This window comes from Bos mutus, chromosome 20 (assembly GCF_027580195.1).
Source record: "Bos mutus isolate GX-2022 chromosome 20, NWIPB_WYAK_1.1, whole genome shotgun sequence".
Classification (NCBI taxonomy): domain Eukaryota; kingdom Metazoa; phylum Chordata; class Mammalia; order Artiodactyla; family Bovidae; genus Bos; species Bos mutus.
The window spans coordinates 61,767,779-61,786,370 of NC_091636.1; the positions used below are offsets into that span (position 1 = coordinate 61,767,779).

Genomic DNA, 18,592 nt, shown 5'->3' on the forward strand with positions numbered 1-18,592 from the left:
ATCTGTACAAGAGTTTCTGGTAATAGAAAGATGACCCAAGTAAATATATTTATCAGCTGTGTTGTAATAAGTGACCTCCACACACCAGGCATTGTTCTGAAGTGCTCACCAAACAGAACTCAACGTTAATTTTCACCAGACCCTGTGAAGTACTATCAGTAGCCCCACTTCATAACAGAGGAAGCTGAGATGCAGACACGTGTGTCACTTGCTCAGCATCACTCAGATGTATGTGATGGAGTTTGGATTTATGGTTATAACCTGTGCTCTGAAACACATTTTTATATTGGCTATGTAAACAGACCTGGCAGAAACAATTACAAAAGTCCCCATAAGGAACATGCTTGTAGATAAGATTGCCAAAACAACAAGATCATAGAATTAATAGAGCTAGATGATGAGAAACATAGCTAAATGAGAGTTAATCTAATTATTTAGATATTTTAAACTCTAAAGAGTTTAGGAGAAAGGGAATTTTACTCTTCAACTTATACATTTATTACCAAGCTTTAGCATCTATTTAGGAAACAAAAAGGGACTTCCCAGGTGGCTCATCAGCAAAGAATCCACCTGCCAATTCAGGAGATGCAGGAGACGTGGGTTCAACCTCTGGGTCAGAAAGATCTCCAGGAGGAAATGGCAACACACTCCAGTATTCTGGCCTGGGAAATCCCATGGAGAGAAGAGCCTGGTGGGCTGCAGTCCCTGGGGTCACAAAGAGTCTGACGCAACTTAGCAATTAAACAACAATATAGGAAACAAAAGACAACCAATTACTTCCTAAGGATTTTGTTATAATTTAAAAACGGTCATGCTTTTGGTAAGGCATGAACCTTTGATGACTGGATGCAGTTTCAGTGGCTTAGTTCCTTATGTGAAAGTTACTCACTTAGAAATGCTATGTCCTTGGGCAAAAGAAAGACAACTTTGTAAGGCTGTGCTCAGCACCAAACTCCTTTGTCAGCCAGCTTGTCCAGGGTTGTTGTTGTTCAAGCACTAAGTCATGCCTGACTCTTTGCAAACCCATGGACTACTGGGTGTAAGGTGCTAATTGGTATTTAAATATAAGGGTGGATGGTGTTTTCATTTCATCTCAATTATCACTGCGCACTTTGAGGTGAAAATAACCAAAAACAATGGTCCCTTGGAAATCGGTTTGCTGATGAGGGGTGAAATATTAATACATTTTTGTGTCCTGGAATAAAATTCAGACTGCTGTATACTTTAGCCAGTTGCTTCCTAGTCTTTACTCCTCCCACCCAAATCCTCTGGGACAGTGGTTCTCAGACATGTTGGTCTCTCCACCCCTACAACAGGCTAGATAAATACAGAAAAACTCAAAAAGCTTTTGTTTATGTGAATTACATCCATGAATATATACCGTGCATTCATGATCAGTTGTTCAATCATGTCTAACTCTATGTGACCCTATGGACTATAGCTCGCCAGGCTCCTCTACCCATGGGTTTTCCCAGGCAAGAATACTGGACTGGGTTGCCATTTCCTCCTCCAGGGAATCTTCTTGACCCAGGGATTGAACTTATGTCTCCTGCCAATGCAGGTAGATTCTTTACCGCTAAGACACCTGGGAAGCCTCTAATATTTACTGTATCTGATGTTAAAATTGAAAATATGCAGTGTAACATATTCATTAGGAATTCATTTTAAAGTCATAATAAACCCATTATATACCAAGTAAATATTTCTTTTAAAATAACTATATTTTCTGATATATGGCATTCTTTTATATTTTAGAAAAATCTCTCTGTGTGGCTTTTTTTGCTGATATTTTCATAATAATTTAATGAAACAGTGACTAGTTTCTTGGGTTTTAGAACTTCCATGACTCTCTCAGATGTATTAAATTGTTGACTTTCAAGTCATTTCTAGGAAATTTTCTAGGGGTTATGAAAGGGTTTCCCTGACCAACGAGAAAAAGCCAAATAGAAGTAATATAAGGATGCCCCTATGGAGAAGGAAATGGCAGCCCACTCCAGTATTCTCGCCTGGAGAATCCGTGGACAGAGGAGCCTGGCAGGCTGCACAGTCCATGGGGTCGCAAGAGTCAGACACAACTGAGTGACTTAACACAAAGACCCCCCAAAATTCAGTCTGTTGCCTTTTTAAAAATATTATATTGGATTAGAGTGGATTTACAATGTGTTAGTTTTAAGTGTGCACGCTAAGTCGCTGCAGTCGTGCTCGGCTCTTTGTGACCCCAGGGACTGTAGCCTGCCAGGCTCCTCTGGGATTCTCCAGGCAAGAATTCTGGAGTATGTTGCCATGCCCTCCTCCAGGGGATCGTCCCAACCCAGGGATCAAAGCTGGGTCTCCTGCATTGCAGGCAGATTCTTTACCGCTGAGTCACCAGGGAAGCCCAGCAAAGTAAATCAGTTATACATATATGTGTATCTATTCCTTTATAGCTCCTTTTTCCTTTATAGGTTGTTACAGAGTGCTGGTTCATGTTTCCTGTGCTATACAGTAGGTCCTTGTTGATTATTTTATATATTCTACTGTCTGTCTTAATAGAAGACAGCTGTGGTCTTATATCTGCTTCTTTGTTTATTCTGTTATAATATATTTTATTTGAAATACAAGAAGAAAATCTGATATCACACACATATATAGTTGGAAAATGAAGGGTTATTTTCATAGCTTTTTAGGTAATGGTAGATATTTTATGGTACTATACCAAAATTCTGTAAGTTGTAATTTCTTAAAGGTTATTAGAAGAAGTAAGGAGTTTTCAAATATTGCAGTGAACTTTATGTTACCTAAAATCCATTGCTCTATCCTGAATGTATCATAAATGTATTGAATGGATCTTTTATGCATGGGTGTGTTGGCATATATAACTGGTTATGAAGATATTCTAAATGTTGATGTATTTCATTAAATGATACATTTTTGCAAGTCATATTTGTTAGTTTTAGCAACAATCTCAGAAAGTCTGTAAGTACTGGGAAATGTTTAAATTCAAGGTTGGCATTCCAGGCTTTTCCACATGCTAATATATATTTCTCCTGAATGCGTGAATACTGTTAGTAGTTGATGAGAGCCGCTTCCTGTGTCATCAGCTCCATAAGGAAATGCCTCGTCCACCCGCGGCTGCGTAGCTGCAGCTTGTCTGTCAGTCTTTCTTTCGGGTAAAATTAGTGTCTCATGAAAAGAGCAGCTAGTTCATTTCACAACTCAACACACAAGTAAGTGCTTCTCCAGGAGAAAACCGTCATAAAGCAGGAGAACTTTACGTGTGTTTTCCATTTTATCACCCAGAATATTAAAGAGAAGTGCAATCAACGGTCAAGATGTAATAAAATTAATCAATTTTTACTGCCTGTCAAGGACATTCTTAATTGGAACTGGCATTTTCTTTCTTTCTTTTTTTTTTTACTGCAAGCATGTGACAATGAAGGATATAACAGCTCCCAGACAGCGTCATGTCACTGGCTTGATTCCTTTGAAGGTACTAACCGTTTTACCCACCATTGTTTCTGCAGTTTCAATGGGAATGTCCAGAGTTGAAAGTGCAAATAAAATCTGAACTATCCATCTGACAGTAGTCTTATCCTTACAAGGTTCCCAGGAAGGAGTCCAGGGGTTCCTGGACCAGACTTTGAGAACTGCCCTTTCTAGATTAACCCTGGTCTGTGTTGTGATGAGTACTGCCTTCCCTCAAAGAGAAGTTTACGAAAAAACTCACAACTCTGCCCTAGGATATGAAAAAGAAGAAAAAAAAAAAAATAGTACGCATTTCTTCCAGTAGTAGTCAAGTTAATGCTTAAAGAAAAGGCAGTAACGTTCTGTATTCTGTAGTTTTCATCATTCCTCTGTTTGAAATAGCAAGTCAGTCTTCGCATTTTTGGTTGTAGTTTCATTCATTCACACAGTACATATTAAGACCAAATATCAACTTTGAGATGTTTCAGAATTTAATTTTCATTGTTTGTGCACAGTGTGATGCTACCGTTTTAATTTCTTTGAGCACGAGCGTGTTTGCCTCATAAAAGAAACAGTAAAAAAGGTGCAGCCAAGCATGTTCAATGTGTTCATGACTTGTTTCATTTTAAATAGCACGTCTGATAAATTAGATAAAAATAAGGTTGTCTTTGGGACCTTTTGGGGAACATGGGCTTCATCTAAAATACAGTGAATTATCTTATTCAAGTTTCTGTTCCCATGTGGCACCTTGGTGAACATGAAAGTCGCTCAGTCATGTCTGACTCTGACTGTCTGTACAGTCCATGGACTTCTCCAGGCCAGAATACTGGAGTGGGTAGCCTTTCCCTTCTCCAGGGGATCTTCCCAACCCAGGGATCAAACCCAGGTCCCCCACATTGCAGGCGGATTCTTTACCAGCTGAGCCACCTTAAGTAATGTCTTAAATGGAAACTCTATAGTATAGAGAACTGGAACAGTGGAAGGGCCACCTGTGACCTTGTCACAGCCTTGAGCAGTGTCAGGAGAGGTCATCCAGGGGCCAGAAATGGAGTGGATATGAACTTGAGTTTTAGAATCACAGATATTTTGGTTTGCTCTGCTATCTATATCTGGATGATAACTTTAGTACTTAATCTTTCTGAGCATTTGTTTCCAGCTAGAAAATGGGATACTGGTGTGTGAACCCATAACTGTAGATGACTCCCTGGCTACTGTGAGCATTAAAGAACTGTCAGTCTGAAAAACCTTCTAGCCCATTAGCCAGGACTCAGTGTATCAGTTTAGTAGGGCTGGCAAAGCAGAGTGCTGCAAACTGAGGGGCTTCCACGATAGAAATGGACTGTTTTGCAGTTCTAGAAGCTGGAAGTCTGGGATCAAGGTGTTGGCAAGGTCATGCTCCTCCTGAAGGTGCTAAGGGAGAATCTTCTAGTAGCTTCTGGAAACACCAGACTGCATGTGGTGTTTTCCCCGTGTGCATGTCTATGCCCACGTGTTGCTCGGTGCTCAGTCGTGTCTGACTCTTTGCAACACCCATGGACTGCAGCACCAGCCTCCTCTGTCCTCTGCTGTCTCCCAGAGTTTGCTCAAAATCATGTCCATTGAGTCAGTGATGCTATCTAAGCATCTCATCCTCTGATGCCCCCTTCTCCTTCAGTCTTTCCCAGCATCAAGGTCTTTTCCAATGAGTCAGCTCTTCACATAAGGTGGCCAAAATATTAAGTGCCCAAATGGCCCCTTGTTATAAGGACTCAGCCAGTCATACCAGACCTACTGCAGAAGGACCTCATCTTAACTAATTGTGCCCAATAGAGATGCCTTTTTTGGTCTTTATTTGTTTTCATTGTATTTAGTGGTATATTTGGGTATCTCAAATCTTAGTTGCACACAGACTGTCCAGTTGTGGTGTGGAGGCTTAGTTGCTCTGTGGCATGTGGCATCTTAGTTCCCTAACGATCCAACCCACATCCTCTGCCTTGCAAGGTGGGTTCCACTGGGCCACCTGGGATGTGCCTGGAGATGCATTCTGAAGTACTTGGAGTTAGGACTTCAACAGATGGATTTGGGGTGACACAGCTCAACCCATAGTATTTACTAAACTCAAAAAGACCCTGATTCTTGGAAAGACTGAAGGCAGGAGAAGAAGGGGATGACAGAGGACAAGATGGTTGGATGGCATCTCTGACTCAATGGATGTGAATTTAAGCAAACTCTGGGTGATGATGAAGGACAGAGAAGCCTGGTGTGCTGCAGTCCATAGCGTCTCAGAGTCGGACACAACTGAGTGACTGAACAACAACCATGAATATAAGGTTTTTCTTTTTTTTTTTTTTTTGTCATATTGTAATGTAGGTAACTCTTAAATGGTGATTGGGAGAGGGTGGAACTAAGGACAGTCCTGAGGTTCTGGTTTTGACAACTGGATCAAAATATAACTGCCATGGACTGAGATAGAAACTCAAAAGGAGGAACAGAGTTGGAGGGATCAGGGGAGTACTTTATTTTTGTAATTTAGAAAATTTTTTTGTATCTGGTTGGTATATCAAGTAAAAATTGTAAATGAAATCCTGATGAGAAACATGGGATTGAGATAGAATTTTGCCAGTCATCCAAGAAAAAAAAAAAAAAAAACAACTTTTGGTCTGTGTGTTGTGGACAGATGGTTTCATTCTTATGTTGTTATGAATCGTTTCATTCATTCCACGGACATTTGTAAGCTGACTATTTTGTGCCGGGAATTCAGGTAATTTTTGTTTCAAGTTATGGAAGATTCAGGAAATTGACAGTTTGTAAAACTAGAGACATGTTTGGAGAAAAATGAATAGACTAGGTTGACAACAGCCATGAGGGAATTCAAGAGATTCATCTGGAGACATAGGTTGGAGCCAGGTAGCAGAGGACCAGACTTTTTTCTTGAATTTTTTTCTCTAAAAGCAACAGGAAAGCACCGAGGACTTTGAGCAGGTAATTGGCGTGTGCAGGGCTGCATTTTAGGAAGACTAATCTGGAAAGGATTGCATAAGGAGTTGGAAGTGGTGGGCACTGACTGGAACTCAGAAAGATGATAGATTCACCCACTGGAAAGGGAAAAATCGCACCAAAGAAGAAGAGAAGACCTGTGTAGAAATTATGATGGTATTTGGAGACTGAACATAAACAGGGAGAAGACAATTGAAATTTACTCCAAAATTTCTGGCTTTGAATAATGGGAAAACCTGGTACTGCGGAAAAATATTGAGAAAGGGAAATTTAGAGGTAGCAGAGTTGTGGAAAGAAGCCTTTTGCCTTCAGTTGACTTCGCATGCCAGGTGGAGGAATCCCACTTCGAGGGAACCTGGGTCAGACGCAGCCACCTAGTGATGTCAGGGGGGCATCCAGCACCAGCCATGACACCCCAAAGATGGCTGATGCTCTACCCCTCTGTCTCAGCTGCTCTGCACGTGTTCAGCTTCTCTCTCCAGTAGCTTAACTTCATGTGTCCAGACCTAATGCAGGCGAAATGTTAATTCCCTGAAACTGCTCAAGTCAACGGCACAATTGAAGTGAAGTTGCTCAGTCTTGTCCGACTCTTTGCGACCTCATGGACTGTAGCCTACAAGGCTCCTCTGTCCATAGAATTTTCCAGTCAAGAGTACTGGAGTGGGTTGCCATTGCCTTCTCCAGGGGATCTTAAACCTCACCAAACTAGCTACCACTTCATGTCCCTTATTTAGGGCCCAGCATATCCTGCTTTATTCAGCATGTGTGCTAAGTCTCCACAGTTGTGTCCGAGTCTTTGTGACCCTGTGGTCTGTGGCCCAACAGGCTCCTCTGTCCATGGGATTCTCCAGGCAAGAATACTGGAGCGGGTTGCCATTTCCTCCTCCAGGGGATCTTCCCAAATGGAACCCATGTCTCCTGCATTGCAGGCGGATTCTTTACCAGCTGAGCCACAGGGAAGCCCAAGAATACTGGAGTGGGTTGCCATTTCCTCCTCCAGGGGATCTTCCCAAATGGAACCCATGTCTCCTGCATTGCAGGTGGATTCTTTACCAGCTGAGCCACAGGGAAGCCCAAGAATACTGGAGTGGGTTGCCATTTCATCCTCCAGGGGATCTTCCCAACCCAGGAATCGAACCTCCATCTCCTGCAGCTTCTGCATTGCAGGTGGATTCTTTACCACCAAGCCCCTAGGGAAGCACAGCCTGCTTTACTATATTAAGTTAAAGAAATAGCTAAGGTTACTTTTTTGCTAAGCCTGTAAGAGTCTTTTTAAAAGACTCAGATTTTGACTTCTGTCTTTTCATGTAAAAGAGGGATCTGAGAGTGAGGGGCAACTCCAGAAATCATGTAGAAAGACTGATATTGAGTCAAACCAATGGTCCTCAGTGAGACACATCCTTTTATATGATCCTTTTTGTAGTTTTTAAAGGTCCTCTCTGAAGGTCAATTCTGGTTGCATTCAGGATCATTTGTTTATCTAACACCATGAAGTTAGAGATGTTTATTCCTATGAGATTAGGTATATATGGATAAAATGTATCTCAACATACAAGTGATTATTTGAAGGAATAAAGACATGGTGGAAGTAGAAATTATCCAAGACTATTGTTGAAACTAAAGTTGGGTGCAGAAGGCACTGTCATCGGCTATGTGGGCAACAGATCGAAAGGGCTGAGAAGACACCATCACTGTGATTAGTTCTAAACAAAATTAAAAGCCCACTTTCTTCCCACACAGCTTAAAACCTGGTTTAAGGGCTGAGATGCAAATTTAAATTACTTAAAGAGGCTTACGTAGTAAAAGAGTGGATGTTTGCCCATAAGTGGGGGAAATTGCTATGAATGAATATCACAAAAGGATGTGAAATTGGAGCTACGCTCCCAGACTATTCTGTAGACATCCATCAGATTCTGTGTCTGGAATAGTAGCTGCTTCTCTTCTAGGAAATGTGTTTCTCTGGATTCCATCCATGTGGTTGCCAGGGGAGCAGTCGTTTTCTGAAGATGGTGGTTTTCCTCAGGAGGATGGGGATTTTTCCAGAGGTGACCAATCACAGCGTACCACCGCCTGCCAACAGTGGTGGTCTGGGGAGCAGCACCTCACCCAGGTGGAGCCCACGGGAGCCCTTCCCTGCAATGTCTGGACTTGGAACCAAAAAGGGTGATGTGCGCTTATCTCTGGTGGTGAAGAGTGAGGAGCCGGAGCAGAGGAGTCCTTAGAAGAGATGAGGCGCAGCATCTGCAGAGGAGCGGTGGTGGGGACCCCGGAGAGAGGGGCTCTGGGCTCCTTCTGAGCCTGCCCTTCTGGAGGTCACAGGAGCCCGGTGGAAGCTCCCCTGGCCTGGGGAGCCACTGTTGTTCGCTTGCATTGTGGTTTTTGCTTGCATTGTTGTCATTTGCGAACAAAGGATTCTGATTGACACGAAAGACACTTCAGAACTTGAGCTTCAGAATGAGTATATGTTCCTGAGGCACAGTGGGGAGCGTGCAGAGCTGCTCCCTTCTGAGTAGACTATAAATAACTCCGCCAATACTCAACGACTGTTCTTCTGCCCAAATTCAATTCAATAAAGATGATGCCATAGGCAGTCTAATTGGAAAGTGCAGAGTATTTTCACTGTGTTAGTAAACAGTTGTTCTTTCTGTTAGAAATGGCATCAGGGCTTGAGATACGAGCACCTAGCAACATTCGAGTGAAATTATCAAAGACAGGATGTATTTCTTTCCTATTGTAGATGTTTCATGGGCCCCTGCATTGTGTCAGGTACTGCGTGAGGTGCTCTGAGTCCTGAGAATAACAGGTTCTGTTCTTCAAGTTCTCAGAGCCTCATAAACAGAAGAGAGCCCCAGGATCTGATGAAACTAGAGTAGTGTGGGGACACAGCCAAGGAGGAGGCAGGAAGGGAGAGCTTCCCAGCTGAGCCTGGCAGGATGTCTGTGGCTGGACGGAGGAGACTGTTAACTGTAAAGGCACATGATCCCTTTTAGGCCAACAGAGTGAGGAGAACGGCATGAGAAGCAGAACTGATTTTTTTAAAGCCTCGAATATATCAGATATAAAGAAATGAAAAGTCCCCTACATAAAAGCAAATTCCATTCCAAGAGCGTGTTCTTGAATCGAATTTGTTCATCAGTCCAACAAAGTTACCTAAGCTGTATAATACTATGCTGTAATAGGTTTATGATACTTTGACACAAATAATACATAAAAAGCAAAGAGAGACAAAAAAATAAAGATTTGTTTTAATCTTACAGTATCTTGAAAAGTACAGTAGTACAGTAAAACAGCTGGCATACTGGGGCTGGCATCGAGTGAATAGGCAAGAAGAGTTACTGATTGGAGGAGGGAGAAGACGTGGGAGACGGTAGAGCTGAAGAATTACCAGCGATAGGAGATGGACGGCCAGCTGTGACTTCACTCATGCCTGATGTTGATGGACTGTACATTCGCAGCTTTGAATGTTCACAGCTTGAAGGTTTGTGTGTAGGGTACTTACTGTGTATCCTAATTTTGAATATAAATCATAATACTGCTAAAAGGACGTGTAACATCTTAGCAAACATATTTTCTGGAAAAAAATGTAACACAGCACCTAGCTTTTTCATTTAAACTGTGTCTTCTGTTAGCTACTAAAATTAATGGAATACAGAGTATATGACCTGACATTTTATTATGAATTTGACATCGACACATAAAACTCTTTGAAAGGCAGAAAGGGCTTCTATCATCAGACTGTTTCCTCTTCATTATTTTACCAAGCAAGACAGCAAGGCACAGAAAGGAGGAGTGGTTTCTCAGAATTCTAGGAGGACTGACCTAGACTTGTGATTTTTAAGCTACAGATTGCAACCAATTAGTCAGGGTTGTGAAATCAGTTTTGTAAAACAAGAGTCAGAATGAGAGACCATGACAGAATGGAAGGGGTTAGCTTGCATCACATGTAGTAAGAATGAAGTTTATGACATTTTTGTTCATTTATATACCCAATAAATACCTAATAAACATAAATATGCATATGTATGTGTATACGTGTACATAAGCTCTGGCTGCCAAGCAAAATGTATTTCCGAGCCTAGGTTGCAAGAAAAAAGTGGAAAAACCAGCAGCAGTCTTTCTGGGCTCTGTATCCCAGCAGAAGTGAGGTTAGCGGACCACTTGGCTGCTTGGGAAGTAGCAGGGTTCTCAGAATTCGAGATGGATGCTCAGGACGAGGTGAATCCTGACCGCCTTCAAGCCAAGCATTTCAGCATCTCATCACAGGCCCGCTGCTCACCTGCCCACCCCCAGCCTCCCCTCCTGCTGCTGCTTCAGCTCGGTTTGTTCTCCTCTGCCCCAAAGTCTTAAACAAAACTTAAGTCAAAACCACCCTGCTTTTGCCAGGCCACTTGGTGATTCAGACCAATTTGGTGATCTCTTCTCTAGCTCTGGTCCAAGTTGGGACCCCTAAAGTCCACAGTGAGACAAAGCCTTGGGTGTAGATTGTGTATGTCTTAGGTGATCCCCGAAAGCGGGAGAGTGAGGCAGGGAAGGAGGGAAAATAACCTAAGTGTTGACCATCAAGGTCACTGCCAAGGTGCTGAGTGAGGGGTTGAATTGCAGGAAGCAGAGGAACACTTCCTCTAGTGGTCCAGGGAGGCGACTGTTTATCCATCAGCTTCCAGTGATTTCGGGTTCCCTGGGGACATTAACTTCCCTGCACTTCTGAGCTGTGCTTACTTGGAGCCAAGTGGGCTGGTGTCGTTTTGGTAATGACCCCAGGCAGAAAGTACAAAACCATGACAGCTACTCCTGTATCATCTGAGCTACAGGGAGATGTCCCCTGCAGTGATGGCTGAAATTAGACTTGGGACATGAGGGATTGAGAATCTTCTGCTCTTCCCCGTGTGTCTCTCTTGTCTGTCACACAGCCTTGGACTTGGGAGCTTCTCATCACTTTGCCAACAAGGGTCCATCTAGTCAAAGCTATGGTTTTTCCAGTGGTCATGTATGGATGTGAGAGTTGGACCATAAAGAAAGCTGAGCACTAAAGAATTGATGCTTTTGATTTTTTTTTTATTTCATTTTTAAACTTTACATAACTGTATTAGTTTTGCCAAATATCAAAATGAATCCGCCACAGGTTCAGGATGGGGAACACATGTATACCTGTGGCGAATTGATGCTTTTGAACTGTGGTCCTGGAGAAGACTCTTGAGAGTCCCTTGAACTGCAAGGAGATCAAACCAGTCAATCCTAGAGGAAATCAACCCTGAATATTCATTGGAAGGACTGATGCTGAAGCAGAAGCTCCAATACTTTGGCCACCTTATGTGAAGAGCCACTCATTGGAAAAGACTCTGATGCTGGGAAAGATTGAAGGCAGGAGGAGAAGGGGATGACAGCAGATGAGAATGTTGGATGACATCACCAACTCAATGGACATGAACTTGGGCAAACTCCAGGAGATGGTGAAAGACAGGGAAGCCTAACATGCTGCAGTCCATGGGTTCTCAAAGAGTCAGATGTGACTTAGTGACTGAACAATAGCAACAAGGTCTATGAAATAACAAAAGCGGGGATGAAATGCAGCATCCTGAATCCTAACAGTCTGCTCCTTCCAGGATCCACGGATTTTAGTTTGCAGACTTTCTGGCTTGTTCTTCAGTTAAACTAATTTATCTGATACTCCCTTGAGTGTCCACATTTTTTAGTATTATAAAACTGTATTTACAGGTGAAAATTATTTGTTTTCTACACAGAAGGAACTTCCTCTCTGTCTCACTTGAATTATTTATGTCTCTTGGAAGAAGGCTGAACACAAAGATTACATCCCTAATTTCTCATCACTTCAGGAATCCAGTAGTAAAGGCAGCCTGGGAATTATGGATGCTGCCGACAGGAAGGATAAATCACCAAGAACTCGGATTCCTCATGGAGAAGAGACCTGCGTGCAGACGATCTTTTCCAGAGCACATGTCCATCCAGTGCGTCTGCTTTTGAAATGAGGATTCAATCCCAAGTGTTTCCATAAACGTAGAGGAGATTTAGTGCCTTTGTGTCTGCCTCTGCTCTCATTAGGTTTTGAACATTTTCTTCCAACATCAGTGGAATTTAGAAGTGGCAAGATCCTAATTATAGGCTTTTCAGATTTATGAGCAAATACGTGTTGTGTGTGGTTTTCCCAGAATTCACTTTTGTAGACCTCAGTGGGTTGACCAGTTGCACATGTGCAGTGGAGAAGCTGGGAAGTCTCCTTATCCTAATTAGCTTCTGTGTCTCCTAAGACTCATGACAAGATAGTGTCTTGAGCTGATTGCTGTTGTGAATATAAATATAAGCACTTTCACCATCCGCTTGGCTACCCTATCATCAAAAAAAGCGTTTACTTTGTGGAGGTGCCGGGTCCTTTCCCCATCTATTCTCTTCCTATACCGTGAGGGTTGGCAGCTAGGGAGCCTGACACCATGTGTTACTTTTCTACCACCCAAGAGCCACGCTGCTTTCCAAATTCACTTGCCAATCGAAGAGGGGGATTTTCAACAGATGGTAGATATCAGTTCCCCCAGTAAAATTGCTCTCTCTCACTTTGGAGACTTACGGAAATGCTGCTCCTTATGTGAAATGCCTCCCTGCCCCCTCTTTGTCAGCCACCATGACATTTGAAACTGTGCTCAAATGCAGTCTCCTCCAGGAAGCCCTCCTTGATTCTCACCCGGAATGAGGTGCTCATTATAGCCCAACAGAGTCTGTATTCCACTTTTCAGCTTATTGCTTCTGTCCCTGGGTCTGTCTGTGTCTGGTTTTGTGGTGTCCCCACAACCAAGCACAGGGCCAGGCAAGTAGGAGGGGTTGAAATGGACATACTTGCTTTGCTGGTGTTTCCACATTTAGCAGCATCTCAAGTTACAAACTCATGAACACACTCCACCTCACCCCCATGTTGGTGATGGTGGAGTCACTAAGTCATGTCCAACTCTTGCAACCCTGTGGACTGTAGCCTGCCAGGCTCCTCTGTCCATGAGATTCTTTCTCTAGGCAAGAGTAATGGAGTGGATTGCCATTTTCTTATCCAGGGGATCTTCCCCACCAAGGGATAGAACCCGAATCTCCTGAATTGCAGGCAAAGTCTTTTCCTGTTGAGCCACCGGGCAGCACAAATACCCTCCCAGGAACCCTCATGAATCTTACAGAATAGAAGTTGCTATAGGTTTATATAGTTTTCATTGCACAATCACATATAATCAACCTGAAATATGATAATGTCCAAATTGCCCTATTCTCTGTTTCTAGTCTTTCAAAAAAGCTGATTTCTCCTGCTTGTTTCATTTCCCTAATGAGCATCAATTAGCTGACCTCCCTGGCACCGTAAATATTAGGCTTTCACCATTAATTTGCCCAATGCTTATGGCAAGCAGAACTGCATAAGTCAAAAGATCCATATACAGGCAAGCCCACTGTATAGATTCATGATAAAGCTAGTAAGTATCTGACAGCCCGTGTAATACTTAACAGACGTACACATATACAACACACAAAGAAAGACTGATTTACATCACAAGGATTTTAATTAGAATTTTATTAGCATAATTGACATGGTGTTAAAATTAATTAGCAATTATTTTCCCCAAGTCATCTTTAAAGAAATTTCTTGAAGGCATACTGGAAAACATTTTATGAGCTGTTTCTATACAAAAACAAGAACATGACTGTAGATGATTTTTAATATATCAGTGTCACTTAGCATTTGTGTTTCTTTTGTGGTTCTGATCTCATAGGGCTTTAAATATACAGCAGGTGGTTCTTATGCCACATCGCCTTAAAATATTGACATAATGTTTCATGTAAAAAGAGAAATAACCTGCAGCCATGAATCTGCCTAGAGTAACATAACTGAGAATGCACTGAATTATTTAAGTTCATACCTGAATGATGTCTGACATGATCCAGAAACCAGCACAGCATATTTTTCTCTAATTCATAATGAAAAAACACATTGTTAAAATATAATACATATTGGGAGATAAATTATTTTTTCTGTTGCAAAATAAAAAAACAACAGCCCAGGAAAATGGGTAATTTGCATTGATTGAATCAACTGATTGACGTGCAGTTTATATTCTGATGTAACACTTCAGTGTGGTTTTTAGAACTGGTCCAGTGATTTAAATTATAATTGAGGAAAATCAAGTCATCTTCTTCTCATGCTGGAAAATGAGGCATATTCACTTTCCTGAGAAATGAAACTCACTTGAAATGCAGCCCTCAGAATTTTCTAAGTCCATCCCTCAGCATTTCTTGCATGTTACTGGGAATTTTAAACCATCCTCTGCATTGCCATGAAGGTTGTGTATGGTCCAGTCATTGTTACACTGAGAAACAAAGACCATCGCTTTGCACAGCCCTAGGCATGTCATTCACACATGTGTGTCCATGAACTGCTTCGTGCATTTGTGACAGTTATTCATCAGCATCCCTATGAATCAAGCTTTTCCAAAGAAAGAGCCAACAGGATGTGCAGATAAACAGAGAGATTTTTTTCAGGAATTGACTAATTTAATTGTGACCTGTGGGCTAGTCCAGAATTTGCAGGGTAGGTCATCAGGCTGGAGACCCAGGAAGAGTTGCAGTTTAAGTCTGAAGAGGGTCTGCTGGCAGAATTTCCTCTCCTTCCCGGAAAGTCAGTCCTCTTCTTTTCAGACCTTCAGCTGATTCGACGAGGCCCATCTGCATTATGGAGAGCAGCCTGCTTTGCTCGAAATCTGTTCATCTAAAAAATAACTTCACAGAAATATCTGGGGTAATGGTTGACCAAATATCTGAGTATGTATTGGCACATAAAATTAACCATAACAACATCATACTAAATAGATATGTTGTTGTTGTTGTTCAGTCACTAAGTCGTGTCCAACTCTTTGTGATGCCATGGACTGCAGCAGGCTTCCCTCTCCTTCACTGTCTTCCAGAGCTTGCTCAAACTCATGTCCATTGAATCAGTGATGCCACCCAACCATCTCATCCTCTGTTCCCCCGTCTTCTCTGCTTTTAGTCTTTCCCAGGGTCAGGGTCTTCTCCAATGAGTCAGCTCTTCTCATCAGGTGACCAAATTATTGGAGCTTCAGCTTCATCACCAGTCCTTCCAATGAATATTCAGGGTTGATTTCCTTTAGGATTGATTGGTTTGACCTCCTCACAGTCCAAGGGACTCTTAAGAGTCTTCTCCAACACCACAGTTCAAAAGCATCAGTTCTTTGGTGCTCAGCCTTCTTTACGGTCCAACTCTCACATCTGTACATGACTACTGGAAAAACCATAGCTTTGACTATATGCACCTTTGTCAGCAAAGTGATGTCTCTGCTTTTAGTATGCTGTCTAGGTTTCTCATGGCTTTCCTTCCAAGGAGCAAGCATTTTTTAGTTATATGACTACAGTCACCATTTGCAGTGATTTTGGAGCCCAAGAAAATAAAGACTGTCACTGCTTCCACTTTTTCCCCTTGGGCCTCTGGATTGAAGACAGGAAAAATCCTTCTCTTTTAAATGTTTGGTACCTAAACTTAAATGGCAAAAAATATGGTCTAGCACCTCACAGGAGCATCCACGTCTTCTTGGTTTTCTCCTCCAGTCTTTTCCAGAACCCTTCTCTCAGTCCAGAGAGAGTTCAGATCTCCTCCTGGCATGATGTCAGCTTGAACTCCTCCCAGTCCTGTGGCTCTTGGAAACTTCTCTAAAACAGACTTGTGTTTGATTTTCGAGGCTAAGTTTTTGTTTAGACTTAAAAAAACCTGTTTTTTTTTTTGGTTTTTTTTTCTGTCAGAGGCTCTTCTTCCATTGAATGCACCCTAGCTGTCAGACTAGTATATCTACTTTGAAACCCAAAGTGGTTGTGAGCTTACATTGCACAAAGCATGTAAGCTGTATTCTTCGCTAATGCTCTGATGCACCCACCTTTCAGTATTTCTTAAAGTTCTCAAATGTCTAATATTTCCTAAAACTCAGGGATGGACTGTGAAAGTCATCCAAAAATTAAGTAATAATGATACATATAAAAAAACATTGCAGAGGAGAAAAATCATACTGGAGGAGGATTAGAACCTAAAATATAGTTTTTATTTGGTAATAGAATCAGGAGCTAGAAAACTTAGTACATATTAGGTGACTTTCCAGTTCTAATCATTACACGTTAATTCTAAAAATAGTATCTTCTGGTTTAATCCATCTATACCAATGGCCACTTTATACCTCAGTCTTTGTTTTTGGTCCCACCTTAGTTTTTTTTTTTTCCTTCTGCAGTATGCATTAAATACAGAAGGAAGTACTAGCAAGAATAGTGATTCCTTTTTGAAAGGAATGTTGTGAAGTTCAGAGGCTAGAGATACGTGAAGTCTGTAACTGCACAGCTGCTCACCAGATAAGAGGCAGTCCTGACTCAGTGGATGGGCGTAAGGAGGATGTACACGGGGAGGAGGGCGGGTTCATAAGCACAGGCAAGATTGTACTAAGAGTCAGACATCAGATGTACCCGTGAGCTTTGATCTTCCTTTGTCCTTGTTCAGGAAAACTTTTAGACTGAGACTGGTCAAACAGAACCAGAGCTGACAGCAGTTAAAGTAGCAGAAACAGATTTTATGCAGGAGTTATTGCAATGGTAGAAAGGAGACCCGAGCCTAGACTTGAGCTCAGTTCTGAATCCAAGAAATAGAAGGTATTTATAGCCGAGGAGTGGAGTGAGGAGGTCAACAGGTGGGAAATTACTAAGAGGCTGAGGTGAAAGAAGAGCAGTTGTAAAGGTAATGGCATTTTTTGAGGATTTGAAGACTAGCAGTTAAGATTAGATCAGGGGAGCATGTTACCTTGACTCTAGCGCCTTCATTTATCTCTCTTTCATCTTCAAAAGATTTGAGGAGAAAGAAATGCTAGATTGCAACAGGTTTGAACATGAGCGTTCTCTGGCAAAAGTATATTATCATGTGGATGGCACAGTAGTAGGCGTAGTCACAGTGGTTAGTTAAGGTTGTAGTTAAATTTATATAGCAACAAATAAAAATTAAAAATAATAATTTACCAATATAATATTTACTTATGGTTCATTGTTCCATAAGTATTAAATGCAAGACTTAAATTTAAATCATGAAAAAAAATTTGAATCATGAAAGTCTATTTCTTTTCATCACAATTAACTGATTCAAAGAAAGAGATTAAGCCACACCCAGCTGGGTGACCTAAATCAATGTTCACTCCTAGCACCTTGGAAGGCCAGCAGTCATACCGTAAAAGTGGGTGCTTGGTGTGCTGGTTTCAGAGGGTCACTCATCGTCCTCTGTAAACCAAGACCACAGTGTTCATCTCAGTGAGGGCTTGAAGCTTCTTAGAACCCACTTTTTAAAAGATGCTTTTAAAAGAATGCTTTTTGAAAGGGCACGTGATTCTCTGGCCCATAACATCCCCCAAATTAGACATTTCTTTCTAGAAGGGTGAGTAGTATATCAATGGCCAACCTTCTTGGGGTATACCTTCTTTGGTTATTTAAAAACAAATATTTTTAGGGCTGTGAAACTATGTGGTATGATACTGTAATGGTAGGTATGTGTCACTCCCTATACATTTGTCCAGACCCGTAGCTTGAACATCATCCAGAGTGAACCCGGGTGATTACGATGTGTGTCTGTATTGGCTCAACATTTGTAGCAAAGGCACCACCCTGGTGGGGTGTTGATAACCAGGGATGCTGTGCAGGTATAGGGGCAGGGTACATTGAAGAAATCTCTGTATCTTCTAGTCTTTGTTTTTAGTTTTACTAAATGAGTTAGTTTTTTGTTTTACTAATGAGTTAGTTTATAAAACTACTCTAAGTAATAAAATCTATTAAAAACAAAAACCCAGTGTTTATTTAACATCTGCTTCGTACCAGTCACCCTGCTGGCAGGTCAGGAATGTCAGGCAGGAGGTTCGAGCTGCTACCTCTTGGGGTCCAAGAATGTTTTCTGTTGATGCTAATGGGACAGAGATCCTAACCCATCACCCCTGCCCCACACTGAGTGCCCAGGTAACATCCACATCCATCAGCCTGCCGGCCATGGTATTGAAGCATCTGGAGAGAGGATTCTCCAACCCCACCTGAGTCTCCTCACATGACCCAGACTGCAGCAGAGATGAGCCATCCCTGCTGAGCTCTGCCCAGATTAGATTTGTGC

The 18,592-nt window shown here is 41.9% G+C and overlaps 1 protein-coding gene across 1 annotated transcript in view; it reads left to right on the forward strand.

Annotated features, from left to right (window-relative positions):
* CTNND2 (catenin delta 2) overlaps positions 1–18,592 on the forward strand; it is a 1,090,646-nt gene that overhangs the window by 723,810 nt on the left and 348,244 nt on the right.